Source organism: Pongo abelii, chromosome 5 (genome assembly GCF_028885655.2).
Source record: "Pongo abelii isolate AG06213 chromosome 5, NHGRI_mPonAbe1-v2.0_pri, whole genome shotgun sequence".
NCBI classification, from domain to species: Eukaryota; Metazoa; Chordata; class Mammalia; order Primates; family Hominidae; genus Pongo; species Pongo abelii.
In genome coordinates this window covers 148,411,504-148,425,001 of record NC_071990.2, presented here as the reverse complement: position 1 = coordinate 148,425,001, position 13,498 = coordinate 148,411,504, and the positions used below count along the sequence as shown (strand labels likewise).

At 35.3% G+C, this 13,498-nt stretch overlaps 1 long non-coding RNA gene across 1 annotated transcript in view; it reads left to right on the top strand.

Moving 5' to 3' along the window:
* The window catches only part of LOC112133760 (uncharacterized), a 303,317-nt gene extending 295,496 nt beyond the window's left edge, over positions 1-7,821 (top strand). The window contains exon 8 of the long non-coding RNA XR_010140365.1: positions 7,145-7,821. This is a non-coding gene — a long non-coding RNA (uncharacterized LOC112133760). The remainder of the gene's footprint in view (positions 1-7,144) is intronic.
* Positions 7,822-13,498: the final 5,677 nt, after the last annotated feature.

Sequence of the window (13,498 nt, the reverse complement as noted above, 5' to 3'; positions counted from 1 at the left end):
CTTGTAAAAGTGTTTGTGAGAACATAAGTTTTTATTTCTCTGGGATAAGTACCCAAATGTTCAATTACTGGGTCATCTGGTAGTTGTAGGCTTATTTTTTTTTAAAGAACTACCAAATTGTTTTGCAGAGTGGTTTTACCATTTCATATTACTACCATCAATATATGAATGATTTAGCTTCTTTGTGTCCTCACAGCATTTGGTATTGTCGCTATATTTTATTTTAGACCTTCTGACAGGTATGTAGTGATATCACATTGTGATTTAAATGTGCATTTCCCCAATTGCTAAAGATGATGACCATCTTTTTTGGGCTTACCATCCCATATCTTCTTCAGTAACGTCTGTTCATGTCATTTGCCAATTTTCTGATTGTATTGATTGTTGTTGAGTTTTGAGAATTCTTTGTGTATTCTAGATACTAGTCCTTTGTCAGATATGTAGTTTGCAAATATTTTCTCCTAGTGCAGATTGACTTTTCATCCTCTCCACATGTTTCACAGAGCAAATTTTTAATTATGATGATGCCCAATTCATCGATATTTTTCCTTTTATGAATTGTGATTTTTGGTATCAAATCTAAGAATCATGTCTAATCCAAATACTATAGTCTATGTTTTTTCTAAAAGTTTTGTAGTTTTACAAGTTCAGTCTATGATCCATTTTGAGTTAAATATTGTCTAAATTGTGACGTTTAGGTTGAGGTTATTTTCTCTTTTTATTTTTTCCCATGGATGTTCACTTTTTCTGGAACCATTTACTGAAAGGCTATTTTTCCTCCATTGAAATGGCTTTGTATCTTTGTCAAAAATTAATTGGGCATATTTGTGTGGGTATATTTCTGGATTTACTATTCTGTTCCATTGATCCATTGTCTATCATTCTGCCAATAGCCCACTGTTTTGATTGTAATAGCTAGATGATAAGTCTTAATGTTGGGTAGAGTACTTCCCCCTACTTTATTGTCCTTTATCAGTATTGCTTTAGATATTCTAGGGTTTGTGCCTTCCCACATAAATTTTAGAATAAGCTGGTGTATATCTATAACAAAAACTTAGGTGTAATTTTAATAGTGATTATCTTAAAACTCTAGATTAGACTGGGGAGAACTGACATCTTTTCTGAGTCCTCCAATTTATAAACAGTGTGTCTTTTCATTTTGTTGGAGCTTCTTTAATTTCTTTTATCATCAATTTATAAATTTCAGCATACAGGTCCTGTACATAATTTGCTAAAGATACATCTACGTATTTTATTTTCTGTGGAATGGATTATAAATAGTATTGTGTTGTTAATTTAGGTTTCTATATGTTCACTGTTAGTGTATGGAAATGTAGTTAATTTTTACATGTTAATCTTGTATCTTGTGACTTTTCTCAACTCATGCATTAGTTCTACAAGGTTTGGTTGGTAGATTTCTTGACATTTCCTGCATTAGTAATCATGTCATCTTCAAATAAAGATTTCCCTTCCTTCTTTCCTTCCTTCCTTCCTCCCTCCCTTCCTTCCTTCCTTCCTTTCTTCCTTTCTTCCTTTCTCTCTCTCTCTTTCTTTCACGTGTTTTTCTATTTTTTATTGCAGTAGCTAGAACTTACAGTATGTAGAATAAAAGTAGTGAAAGGCAACATCAGTATTTGTTCCTGATCTTGGATGGAAAGCATTGTCTTTCACTACTGAGCATGACATTAGCTATAGGCTTTTTGGAGATATGTTTAGTCAAGTTGAACATTTTCCTCTATATTTATAATTCTGAGAGTTTTTATCATAAATATGTGTTGAATATTGCTCATTGTTTTTTCTACATTGATTTATACGATCATGTAAATTTTCTTCTTGTATTCTGTTGATGTGGTGGATTACATTGATTTACGAATGATGAATCAGCCTTGCATATCTGGAATAATTCCCATTTCATAATGGGTCTTAATTTTTAAATATACATTGTTGTATTTTGTTTGCTACTATTTTGTAGAGGATTTTTTGTGTCTAAGTTCATGAGAGATATTGGTCTTTAGTTTTCCTTGGTTATACTGGCTATGTCTGGTTTTGATCATCAATGATTTCAGATCAAATGATTTGAGAAGCATTCCCTTATCTCTATTATCTGGAAGAGATCACGTAAAATTGTTGGTTATCCTTTATTAAATGTTTGGAAGATTTCATCAGTGAAACCATCTGGGCCTGAGATCTCTTTCCTAGGAGCTTTTAAATTATGAGTTATGTTTCATTTATCATCATACGGCTATTTAGATGGTCAATTTAATCTTGGTTGAGTTTGGTAGTTGCTGTCATCGAGGAATTAGTTCATTTATTCTAAGTTGTAAAATATGTGAGCATAAAAGTATTCATAAAATTATCTTTTTCTTCTTTTTTCTTTGATGATTCCAGGATCTACTTTATTTCTGTTGGTGATTGTGTCTCTTATTTTTGTCAGTCTTGCTAGAGATTTATCAACTTATTTTTTGAAGACCAACCTTGCTATTTAATTGATTTTCTTCATTATTTTTCTATGTTTAACTTTATTGATTTTTTCTCTTATATTTATTATTTTTGTTTGTTCTGGGTTTTTTCTTCTTATAAGCTCTCTATATTATTTTATTTCAATGGAGATGTCCTCTTTGACCTATATATTGTTTAATTATTTTAAACTGTGTTTAATTTTCATGTATTTACTTTCTGATTTTCTTTCTATTACTGATTTATACTTTGACTCCATTATTGTTAGAGAACACTCTTATTATTTCAAGTTTTTAAAATTTGTCACGGTTTATTTTATAACCCAGAATATAATTTGTCTTGGTGAACTTTCATGGGCACTCAAAAAAAAATTTGTATTCTGCTGTTGATCAGTGCAGTGTTCTATATAGGTTTTATATTTCTAATCTAAGATCCCAAATCCAAAATGCTCTGCAATCCAAAACTTTTTGAGCACCAACATAATGCTCAAAAGAAATACTCGTTGAAACATTTTAAATTTCAGTTTTTATCTTTTTTAATTAGGGATGCTCAATCAGTAAGTATAATGCAGGTATTTAAAAAATCCAGAAATATCAAAATCTCAAAACAGATCTTGTCCCAAGCATTTTGGATAAAGGGTACTCAACCTGTATGTGTCACTTAGATCCTATTGACAGTTTTTAGGATATCCTATGTCCTTGCTAATTTTCTTCTTAGTTGTTCTATCAATTTCTGGGGGAGGCTATGGAAATCTAGTATGTTTGTGCTTATTTCTCCTTTCAGTTCTATCAATTTTTGTTTCATATGTGTTGAAACTCTGTTAGTTGGTACATATGCATTTAGGCTTGCTATGTCTTCCTAGTGGGTTAATCCCTTTATTATTATGTAATATCGCTCTTTGTCTCTAGTTTCTTTGCTATATTAATATAGCCTTTCATGCTTTTTAAATATTAATATTTGCATGATTTTGCCCACTTTTACCTTTCTACCCATGTTGCCAAATTTAAAATAAGTTTCTTGTAATCACTACAGTTGAACTGTGCTTTTCTATCCACTTTGCCAATATATCTTTTTTGATTGGTCTATTAGATAATTTACATTTAGTAATTATTGATATGTAAGCACTTAAGTCTGCCATTTTATTATTTACTTACTACTGGTTTGTTCTGGTTTTGTTTCTGTTTTTTTTTGTCTTACTTTCCTGTGAGATACTTGAAGAGCTATTTTTAAGATGTTATCTTGATTTTATTTTTAGAGTTTTTGAGTGTATATCTTTGTATAATTTGTTGTGGTTGCTCTAGGTATATATATATATATATATATATATACACATATATAACATATATATACACATATATATGATATATATATATATATATATATATATATAAAAAACAGTCTACTGGTATCAACATTTTACCACTTCGAGTGAAGTATAGAAGCCTCACTTCCATTTGAGTTCCTTTACCTTTCCAAACTTTAAATATTATCATCTTGGATGCAAGATGCTGTGATAATTTTTAATTTCAATAAGTTTATAAAGCTCATGAGAAAAATTGCTCTGTTATTCCTTCTTCCTTCCTGATGCTGCAAGATTACTTCTTTTATCCTTTTCTTTCTTTTTGAGAATTTCCTTTAACCACCATATCTCTGATTTTAGTTTTCCTTCTTAGTTTTTATTTTCTTTCCATTTATGAAGGATAGTTTCACCAGAATTCTGGGTTGACAGTTGTTTTATTTATTTATTTATTTTTCTTTCAGCATTTGAAAATATTGTGCCACTTTCTTCCTGGCTTCTGTGGTTTCAGATGAGAAATCTATCCTCCTTTAAGTGAGTGTTCCCATATAGATAATGTATCGTTTCTCTCTGGCTGGTTTCGAGACATTTTCCTTATTTTTACTATTCAAAACTTTAATGAGGTAGTTTGACATAGGTTTCTTTGAGTTTATCTGTTTGGGATTCACTCAGCTTCTTGGATCCGTAGGTTTGTGTCTTGTGTCAGCCGTTATTTCTTCAAACACTCTTTCAGCCCCATTTTTTCTCCTTTTCTTCTGGGACTCTGCTGACATGAATGATGGATTTTTTTGTTATCATCTTACAGGTCCCTGAGTCTTTGACGTTTTAAGGAATCTGATTTCTTCCTATTGTTCACAATGGTTCTTGTTATAAGAGTGAATTTGATTATTCTGCTTCAAATTCATTGATTCTATACTTTGTCATCTCCACTCTACCAATGAGCGCTTCCATCAGATTATTTCTTTTATTGCATTTTCAGTTCTATAATTTCCATTTGTCTCTTTTTAACAACTCCTATTTTTTTCCTGATATGTTCTACTTATAATTTGTTTCAAGAGAACTTATAATTGATATCTGAAGCATTTTTATGATAACTACTATGAAATCTTTGTGAGATAATTCCAACATCTGATTTATCTCAGTGTTGATATCAACTCCTTTTCTCATTCAAGTTGTGATTTTTCTGGTTCTTGTTATGAAAGGTTATTTTAAATTTCATTCTAGACTTTCTCCCCTATTTTGTCAGGAAACACTGAGTCTTATTTTAATCTTTTATTTTAGAAGATTGTCTCACTGCTTAGTTTTAGCATACAGGTCTTTGCTTATTTTTGTAGGTTGTAGTTACAATGGCATTTTGATTGTCAGAGCCTTTGTGGTATTATTTTCATCCACCTGGTTTATCTGGTGCTTCTGGAGTTCACATTGGTTTCTACTGGTGCTGCCTAAGGGACAAAATAGGGTTTCTTCAGGCCAGCTGCTGGATGTCTCTGAATGGGAATGGGGCATGGTGGGATTCCCCTACCAGTGCCTTCTGCCTTCTCTGTTATCTCTGGCCAGGGGAGAAGGCTTTCCTGCTGCAGGCACAAAAAGACTTCCTATATAGGGCTGCTTGCTATAAACTGAGTTCTTTGTTTCCCTGCCTGGTATCTGTATCTCTAGATGGGAGAAGAATCTTGAGTTCATGAGGACAAAGAGGCTTCCTTGACCAGGCACCAGCCATAGCTGGGTACCTTCTGCCAGCTCCGTTGACCTGCTCAGTACCTCTCAGTGGAAAAAGGGAGTCTCAGGACAGGCAGGGAAGGTTAATGTTTCCATTGGCTGCCTGTTTATGGCAAGGCTCTCAATTGATCACCGTTACCAGTGGTGTCTGTTCACCTGATGTTGTCAGAAGGACTCACATTCTAAGCAGGAGAAAACAAAACCTACCTTGGCTTCCTTCTTTTGCTATTTTGCTGGTCAGAAAACAATAGGTCTGGGTAGCATTTGTCTGTTGGGTGGGTGGCAGGGGGAAGGCAAGCCTCCCTGCTGCTGTGATTTTCCCCCAGCCATGAGGTCTAAAATCAGCTCACCTTCTTACCACTTTCCAGAGTTCTACTTTGGTTTTCTGCTGCATCATTTCCAGAGTTTACAATTGTGATTTGTGGGGAAGCTAAAAAATCAGATTGGAAGTCAGAGTCTATCAAATAGATTTTTGGAAAAGCAAATAGATAAGTGTAAACCAAAAATAAAATTCTAAGCCCCCCAACCAATTGAATGGACTCCCCTTGGCCAAAGGAATGCCAAAGAAACCTGAAAAAAACTAATTCAGGCTATGACAGGAAAGGGGGGCAGTTGGACATGGCTGTTATAACCTCTTCATTTGGAGTTTAGGCACAACAGGCTGGCATTAACAATAAAATAGAGATCATAAGACTGATAAAGTAGACTGTTTGTAACAATAAGATACCAAAGTCTGACCTGACTGGTATAGCATCACAGGACAGATAGGAGATCCTGAAGCAATTCAAAGTATTTTAGTCCCAAATATATTTTCTTTTACATATTTTGATATGGCCCTGCAAAGTCATCTCTTGTAAGGAAAATTGTAGAGAATCTTCTTCCCTTTCTAGGTCTTTTTCTAATCCAGGAGAGATTGAACTGAGAATCTAACACCTTTTATGGTCCAAGAAAGACATTTACCATCGATTTTCTCTGAAGCCTCCTACCTGAGGCTTCATCTACATAACAAAACCCTGGCTTCCACAACTGCCTTATCTTAATTCAGGCATTTCTTTCTACTGACTTCAACTTCTTAGGCAAAACTTCACTCTTTGAACCAATTGCCAATTAGGAAATCTTTGAATCCACCTATGACTTGCAAGCTCCTTCACCCTTTAGATGTCCCAGTACCCACCTTCCAAGCTGAACCAATATATACCTTTCATGAACTGACTTAGGTCTTTGTGTGTAACTTCTGTTAGCACTGTAAACCCACCACGTCTGTAACTCAACAAGTTGAGGCACATGTTCTCCAGACCTCCTGAAGCTGGGCTATGGGCCATGGTCACTCTTATTTGACTCAGAATAAACCTTTTCAAATATTTTAGACTTTGGCTTTTTTCACCAAGGTAAGAAACTTGTTATTTAAATATAAAACGTGAACTGGTATATCAAGAGCCACACTTGACCCTTTATGCAGGATTGAACAGAAATTTTACTTGGAAAATGTGTGTTATATCCCCAATTAACCAATGTTCTTGTACTTTATTAAAGTGTTTATTTTTTTTTTCTTTTTTCCCTTTATCAAGAATAGAGTCTGGGCTAAATTTCAATTTTAAATAAGTATACTGAACTTCCAAATTCTCTTGGCAGTGTAAATCACATGCAGTTTTCTTCATGTTCTGTCTTTAGCTTGTGGAACAGAACATTTGCGTACGTTGAGATAGATGGTGAGTTCTACCAAAAGCTGCCTGGACAGAAGACACCTTTCAATTAATTATTCCACCAGATTTACAAGAACACCAAAGCCTGCAAAGTTGTGTATTTGAGTAAGCACTCTATTTTTTTCCCTGACTGAAATATGCTTATTTTTCTTGCCATAGTGTTTGGATCTGTTTAACACTTTTGTAAACATAAAGAGGTTTGTTTGCTAAACAAGAAACAAAAATTCATGTTGACATTCACAAATGCAACATTTGGGTAGTGTACTAATTCAAGCCAATGAATCTTTACTCACCTCAGTTCTCTAACCTCCCACATGACAGTTCTACTGTAGAAAGAGAGAGTCTCCACCTTTACTTCTCAATTGAAACTTTCCAGCTAAATACCTGTGGAGGCCAAAGCAACTCTATTTTGGATGATAACCTGTCATGTTGCCTTCTGTTTAATGACATTTCTGGGAAGGTCTTTAAGATTTCCAGTTCATCTATTATTCCTTGTGTTAGGGCATGTACTTACCTAAATGTACTGCCCTTACATCAAAACAACTTTGATGTTATTGTACTTCAATTCTCCTACATATCCCTTCTGAATCACATATTCTTTCGCATGGCAAATAAACTCTGAGTCGGGTGGGTAATGGTGCAGGAATCCACTATCTTGTCTTGCTGCCATCTGAGACACAGACATGGTTTCTGTTTGTAAATCCTTATTAAATGTTTTCTTCTGAGAAACTGGATATGTCAGTCTCTTTCTTCAGCTTCTTAGCTTCCTTGGACTTGGAGGTAGGTTTGCATAGACCTGCTCACTGTAGAACATCTCTTTGCTCTTATTCCCTTCTTAAAACCTGCTGGCCTAGAGCTCTGACATGATGAATTATTTTGTATTTAAATATCCTATTTTTGTTCACAATATGAAATCTTGAAGCATAGGACTGGAAAGTATTCAAAATTCCCAAGATAACCAACTCAGTCTTTTCAAGGAGGACAAATTTAAACCAAAGAATTTACATTATATTTCAGGACCTTCAGAGAAATAAATTTCATAATATCTTTTGTAGATATGTAAACCAAAAAGTATCTGAGACAGATCTCAATTAATTGAGAAGTTTATTTTGCCAAAGTTAAGGATGTACCCATGACACAGACTCAAGAGGTCCTGAGAACATGTGCCCAAGGTTGGGCTACAGCTTGGTTTTATATGTTTTAGAAAGACACAAGACATCAATCAATACATGTAAGATGTATGTTGGTTTAGTCTGAGAAGGTGGAAGGACTCAAAGAGGGACTGGTTGACGGGCTTCCTGGTCATGGGTGAATTTGAAGATTTCCTGATTGGCCATTGGTTGAAATGTTTCTCTAAAGACCTGGAATCAGTAGAAGGGAGTGTCTGGGTTAAGATAAGAAATTGTGGAGATGGAGGCTTTTATTATGTAGATGAAGTCTCCAGGTAGCAGGCTTCAGGGAGAATTGATTGCAAATGTTTCTTATCAGACTTAAAAAGGTGCGAGACTCTTAGTTAATTCTTTTCTGGAAAAAGACCCGGAAAGGGAAGAAGATTCACTACATAATTTAGATTTTCCCCACAAGAGGCAGCTTTGCAGGGCCATTTCAAAATGTACCAAAGAAATATATTTCGGGGTAAAATACTTTGATTTCCTTTAGGGCCTGCTATCTGTCATGTTGGCATCTTATTGCTACAAAGCGTTGACTTTGTAAGTCTTAACATCTCTGTTTTAATGTTAATGCTAGTCAGCTGTGCCTAAATTCCAATGGGAGGAGAGTATAATGAGGTACGTCTGATTCCCACATCCCCTCATGACCTAAACTAGCTTTTCAGGTTAACTTTTAAGAATGCCCCTGGCTGAGAGGAGGGCTCCATTTAATTGGTTGGGGAGCTTAGAATTTTATTTTTGGTTTGTAGATACATTCTAATATCAAATAGCTTTAATTATTTCCAAGTGCATTTCTCCAAGTAATTAAGCCACTCTTCAAAAAAAAAAATTCACTAAATGAATATCTTTTATTATTGTACTTCCTTATGCTATTTGAAAACTAAAAATAAATTTCCAGAACAGCAGTATTTTATGGTTACATATTCTTTAAGAACCTGATGAGGGTTGGGCACTGTGGCTCATACCTGTAATCCTAGCACTTTGAGAGATCGAGATATGCAGACCACTTGACCCCAGCTTGAGACCAGCCTGGGCAACATGGTGAAATCCTGTCTCTACACAAAATACAAACATCAGCCAGGAGTGGTGGTGGAGCATACCAGTGGTCCCAGCTACTTAGGAGGCCAAGGTGAGAGGATCACTTGAGCCTGGGAGGTTGAGGCTGCAGTGAGCCAAGATCATACCACTGCACTCCAGCCTGGGTGACAGAGTGAGACCCTGTCCCCCAACCCCTCATAAAAAAGAACCTGATGAAAGCTATGAATTTCTATAAAAGAAAATAAGTACAACTGTGGGAGGTTTAGGTGCTACCTGAATCTCATCCAAAGATCCCAGGGTAAGAACTCTTGCTCTGGAGTATAGATGTTTTTTCTCAGAAGTCTTGAGATGTCTCTTTTAAGTTTCAAAATCTCTAATGTGGACCATTTTCAGGAAGTAGAAACCAAAGTTGGATTTGAGTGTGTCAATTTTGATTCTTTGGTTTTATATAACAGAAACAAACTCTGGTTAAACTTAAGAAAAAAAAGCCATTGGAAATATATTTGAGTAAATCATAGGTTTGGAAAAAAACAAAAAACAAAAAACACCCAAACCAGAAAGGATAGAAGTGATGCTAATTTAATGGACAGTCTCCTTGAGATGCTGCTCGTGACTCAGCTTCAGCTCTTTTGTTGCTGTTATAGAACAAAACTGGGGTCCACTTGCCAGGTGCAGTAAAACCAGATATCCACATAGAGGTTTTTGCAGAGACAGAAACAAAGGCATTATTATTTGCAGGTACAAAGCAAGTAAGACCAGGCAGCTAATGCTCAAATTTTGACTTCCTTGATGGCTTGGCGGTAATGGTTTTTAAAGGCAGGGGAAAATTCCAGGAAAGCAGAAGCTATAGGTCAAATCATAAATCAATATATGGAGGTTACACATTGGTTTTGGCCTAAAAGGGTGGGATATGTTGAAGGGGGGCTTATAGGTGGTAGGTACATTCAAAAACTTTCTGACTTCTAATTGTGAAGGAAGAGAGAAGCTTTGTTTAAAAATTGGGGGTCAGCAGAAAAAAAAAAGTGTTAACTGGCCTGGGTGTGTGACTCCCTCCAAACTCCTCAGGAAGAAATTTAGAAGAAATTACAGTGGTCAGAGTTTAGTGTTCAGTTCCTCCTTATCTAGGGTTTATGTGCCAGCGAATCTGTTTATGCGGATCTTGGTGGGAGGCTGGTTTTCTGAAAGACAACTATACTATGGGACATATGTTAAAATGCTATATTTAGTTTCTATAGGAAACCAAATATCTCTGGACCCAAACTTCCTTGGCTATTGTTTGAGGCTATTATTGCCGTTTTGCTAATCAGGCTACTTATTTACTTCTCAGGGCTAACTAGGTACCTGGAATTTCCCTTGAAGGAATTCAAGATTTTCCTTCTCTTCTATGCTGGGGTGGCCTGCAGGCCCCTAAAATGGGGCTCTCTACTCCATCTCATTTCTGCTACTAAAAAAACAGTGGAAGGGATGTGAAGTAGAAGGCAACAACAAAAAAAGTCTGTTAAAATAGTCACAGGCTTCTGAGAAGGTGACAATGGAAACCATTGCTTTCTGTTATTTTAACTGTCTTTGATATTTTTATTGTGGCCACAATTATTCTCCTACATCTTATTTCTTTGTGTCTACATACAACAGACCTATATGAATTATGAGAAACCAGGCTGTAAACACTGGTCGGCCTCCAGGGACTTATTTTTAGACAGCCACCTCCAATGTAACCAGTGAGTATAACAGACAAGAAGACATTCTCAGAAGGTGGACCTGGGGGCATGGAGATCAACTGAATGGAGAGGAGTTGTTAGAATACAGAATCAGACCTGATCAAGGACTGTCACCACCTCTTGATGGGGCCTTCACAATGTCTACCCTGAGGGATTTCAGAACTGCTAAGTGCTTTCTCCCATTCTTCCCCTTTCTGAATGAAAGTATTGTTTATTCCCAGGTCCAGTATTCTATATTAGATACGTGTGGGGGAAGCAGGTAAAAAACAAAGGGACACCATTGTGGCCAAAGGAACAGGTAAAAAATATAAAGTGTCATGAATTTGGAACCATCTCACTTTAACGGCATGACTATGAGCTTCCAGATCAGTGACTCCCTGTTTGCCTTAGTAGTGTATAAATTAGAATCCTATTTGGAAAATAAAGCTGTTTCTACTAGAATATGATCCATGACTTCTGTAAACATTGTAAAATATCATTGTTGACAATCTGCCATCTGGTATTATCACAGTCTCTTAAGAATGTGAATCTTTTTCTAAAGCCCTGTAAACTGTGTTTTTCAATAGCTTCACTTGAAGACCAATATGATGGATTTTTGATAATGATCATAAGTTTTGATATAGCCCCTTTTAAACAACAACCTAATAGTTAAAACAATGCAAACACGTAATATATTCAACCATATTCTATCAAAAGCCTATTCTGTGAGGTTTTGTGATAGGTTCTATGGGTGATTAAAAATAACCTAACAATGGCTGGGAGCAGTGGCTCACGCCTGTAATCCCAGCACTTTGGGAGGCCGAGGCGGGCGGATCACGAGGTCAGGAGATGGAGACCATCCTGGCTAATACAGTGAAATCCCATCTCTGCTAAAAAAATACAAAAAAATTAGCCGGGCCTGGTGGCGAGCTCCTGTAGTCCCAGCTACTCAGGAGGTTGAGGCAGGAGAATGGCGTGAACCCAGGAGGTGCAGCTTGCAGTGAGCTGAGATCACACCACTGGACTCCAGCCTGGGCAACAGAGCAAGACTCCGTCTCAAAAAAAAAAAAAAAGAAACCTAACAATTATGATATAGTTCTTTCTTACACTCGAGATTATAGCCCATTAAAATGAAATCTTATACAAAGTGTTATAAAAATGGTCTTTAGTGTGACAATCTAGTTAAACAATAATGACACAATTGAAAAAATAAAACTTATCAGTCAATATTGTGGCACCCAGAGTACTGAAGACTAAAGCCTACTGAAATCTGCAAATGACTTATGAGCAGCTCATTAGGAATGTGAACTTCTTTCAAGAAAGTGTGTATCATATCTGCAAATTACAAATTCAGCCCTTTGAATTTTCCCGTTTTCTTCGTCTTTGTCTTTATGGACCAGAAATAACTAATGAGGTGACTTAAATGTTGATAAATGAAAAAGGAAAAGTAAACAAATAATCTGTATGATTCATAAATTGGAAATTAGTCTTTACATTCTAGTTGACTATTCTAAGAACTATTTTCATGGTATCTAATATTAATAATTTAATGGCTTTAGATGATGTGCTAAAGAAATGATGGTTCTTAGAAAAGCTTTAATATTATTTTCCAAAGGTTGTTTTGCACACATCATATTATAAAACATGCAGACTTTGGGCACATGCTACACCAGAAGTAACTGAGCTAAAAATTAACTAAATTCATAGAGAAATATACAAATACTTCAGAGTTCCTTTAGAATAAATTCATAGCAACCATTTTGTATTATTAACATAATGGTTATTGATCAGGTTTTATCTAATGTGGTTTTGGACATCTGCACAAGTTTAAACTTTCTGGTGAAAATAGCATGTTTTTCCAAGCTCTTTAAAATGTTACAGTGATGTTAACAAAGTTAGCCCGTTTTCACCAATGAGCCATAGCCATGACTTAAATTATTTAGTCATTTAAATATTAACTGATTAGTCTTTATTATGTGACATATTTATTTAGAGTGTTTCCACGAAGTCAAACAGCTTCTTATGAGGTTTCTTTGTATCTGTCTGAATATATCAATCACCTACAATGGAATGAAAGATGTCCAGATGCTATCTGAATTGATGATTCTGAAATCAACAGCTTGATTAACAGTGACAATAAAGAGTATCATTATGTTATATACCAGATGGAAAAGGTATTTACAGATTAGATAAGTGAATTTTCATAATTAGCAAAATAAATAAAAAATGCTTGGTTTATTTGAATTTAGAATTGTTTAAAGTTATGAAAATATACATATGCATAGTAGGGTTGTTTGTTATATAAGTTCACTTCAAAAATAAATCATACATGTGGTAATGCTGCCATCTGTGCCTGACCAAAAAAGTAAAAAACAAGGATGTTTAGCTTAAAGTTCTAAGCACATTCAATAGGTAATG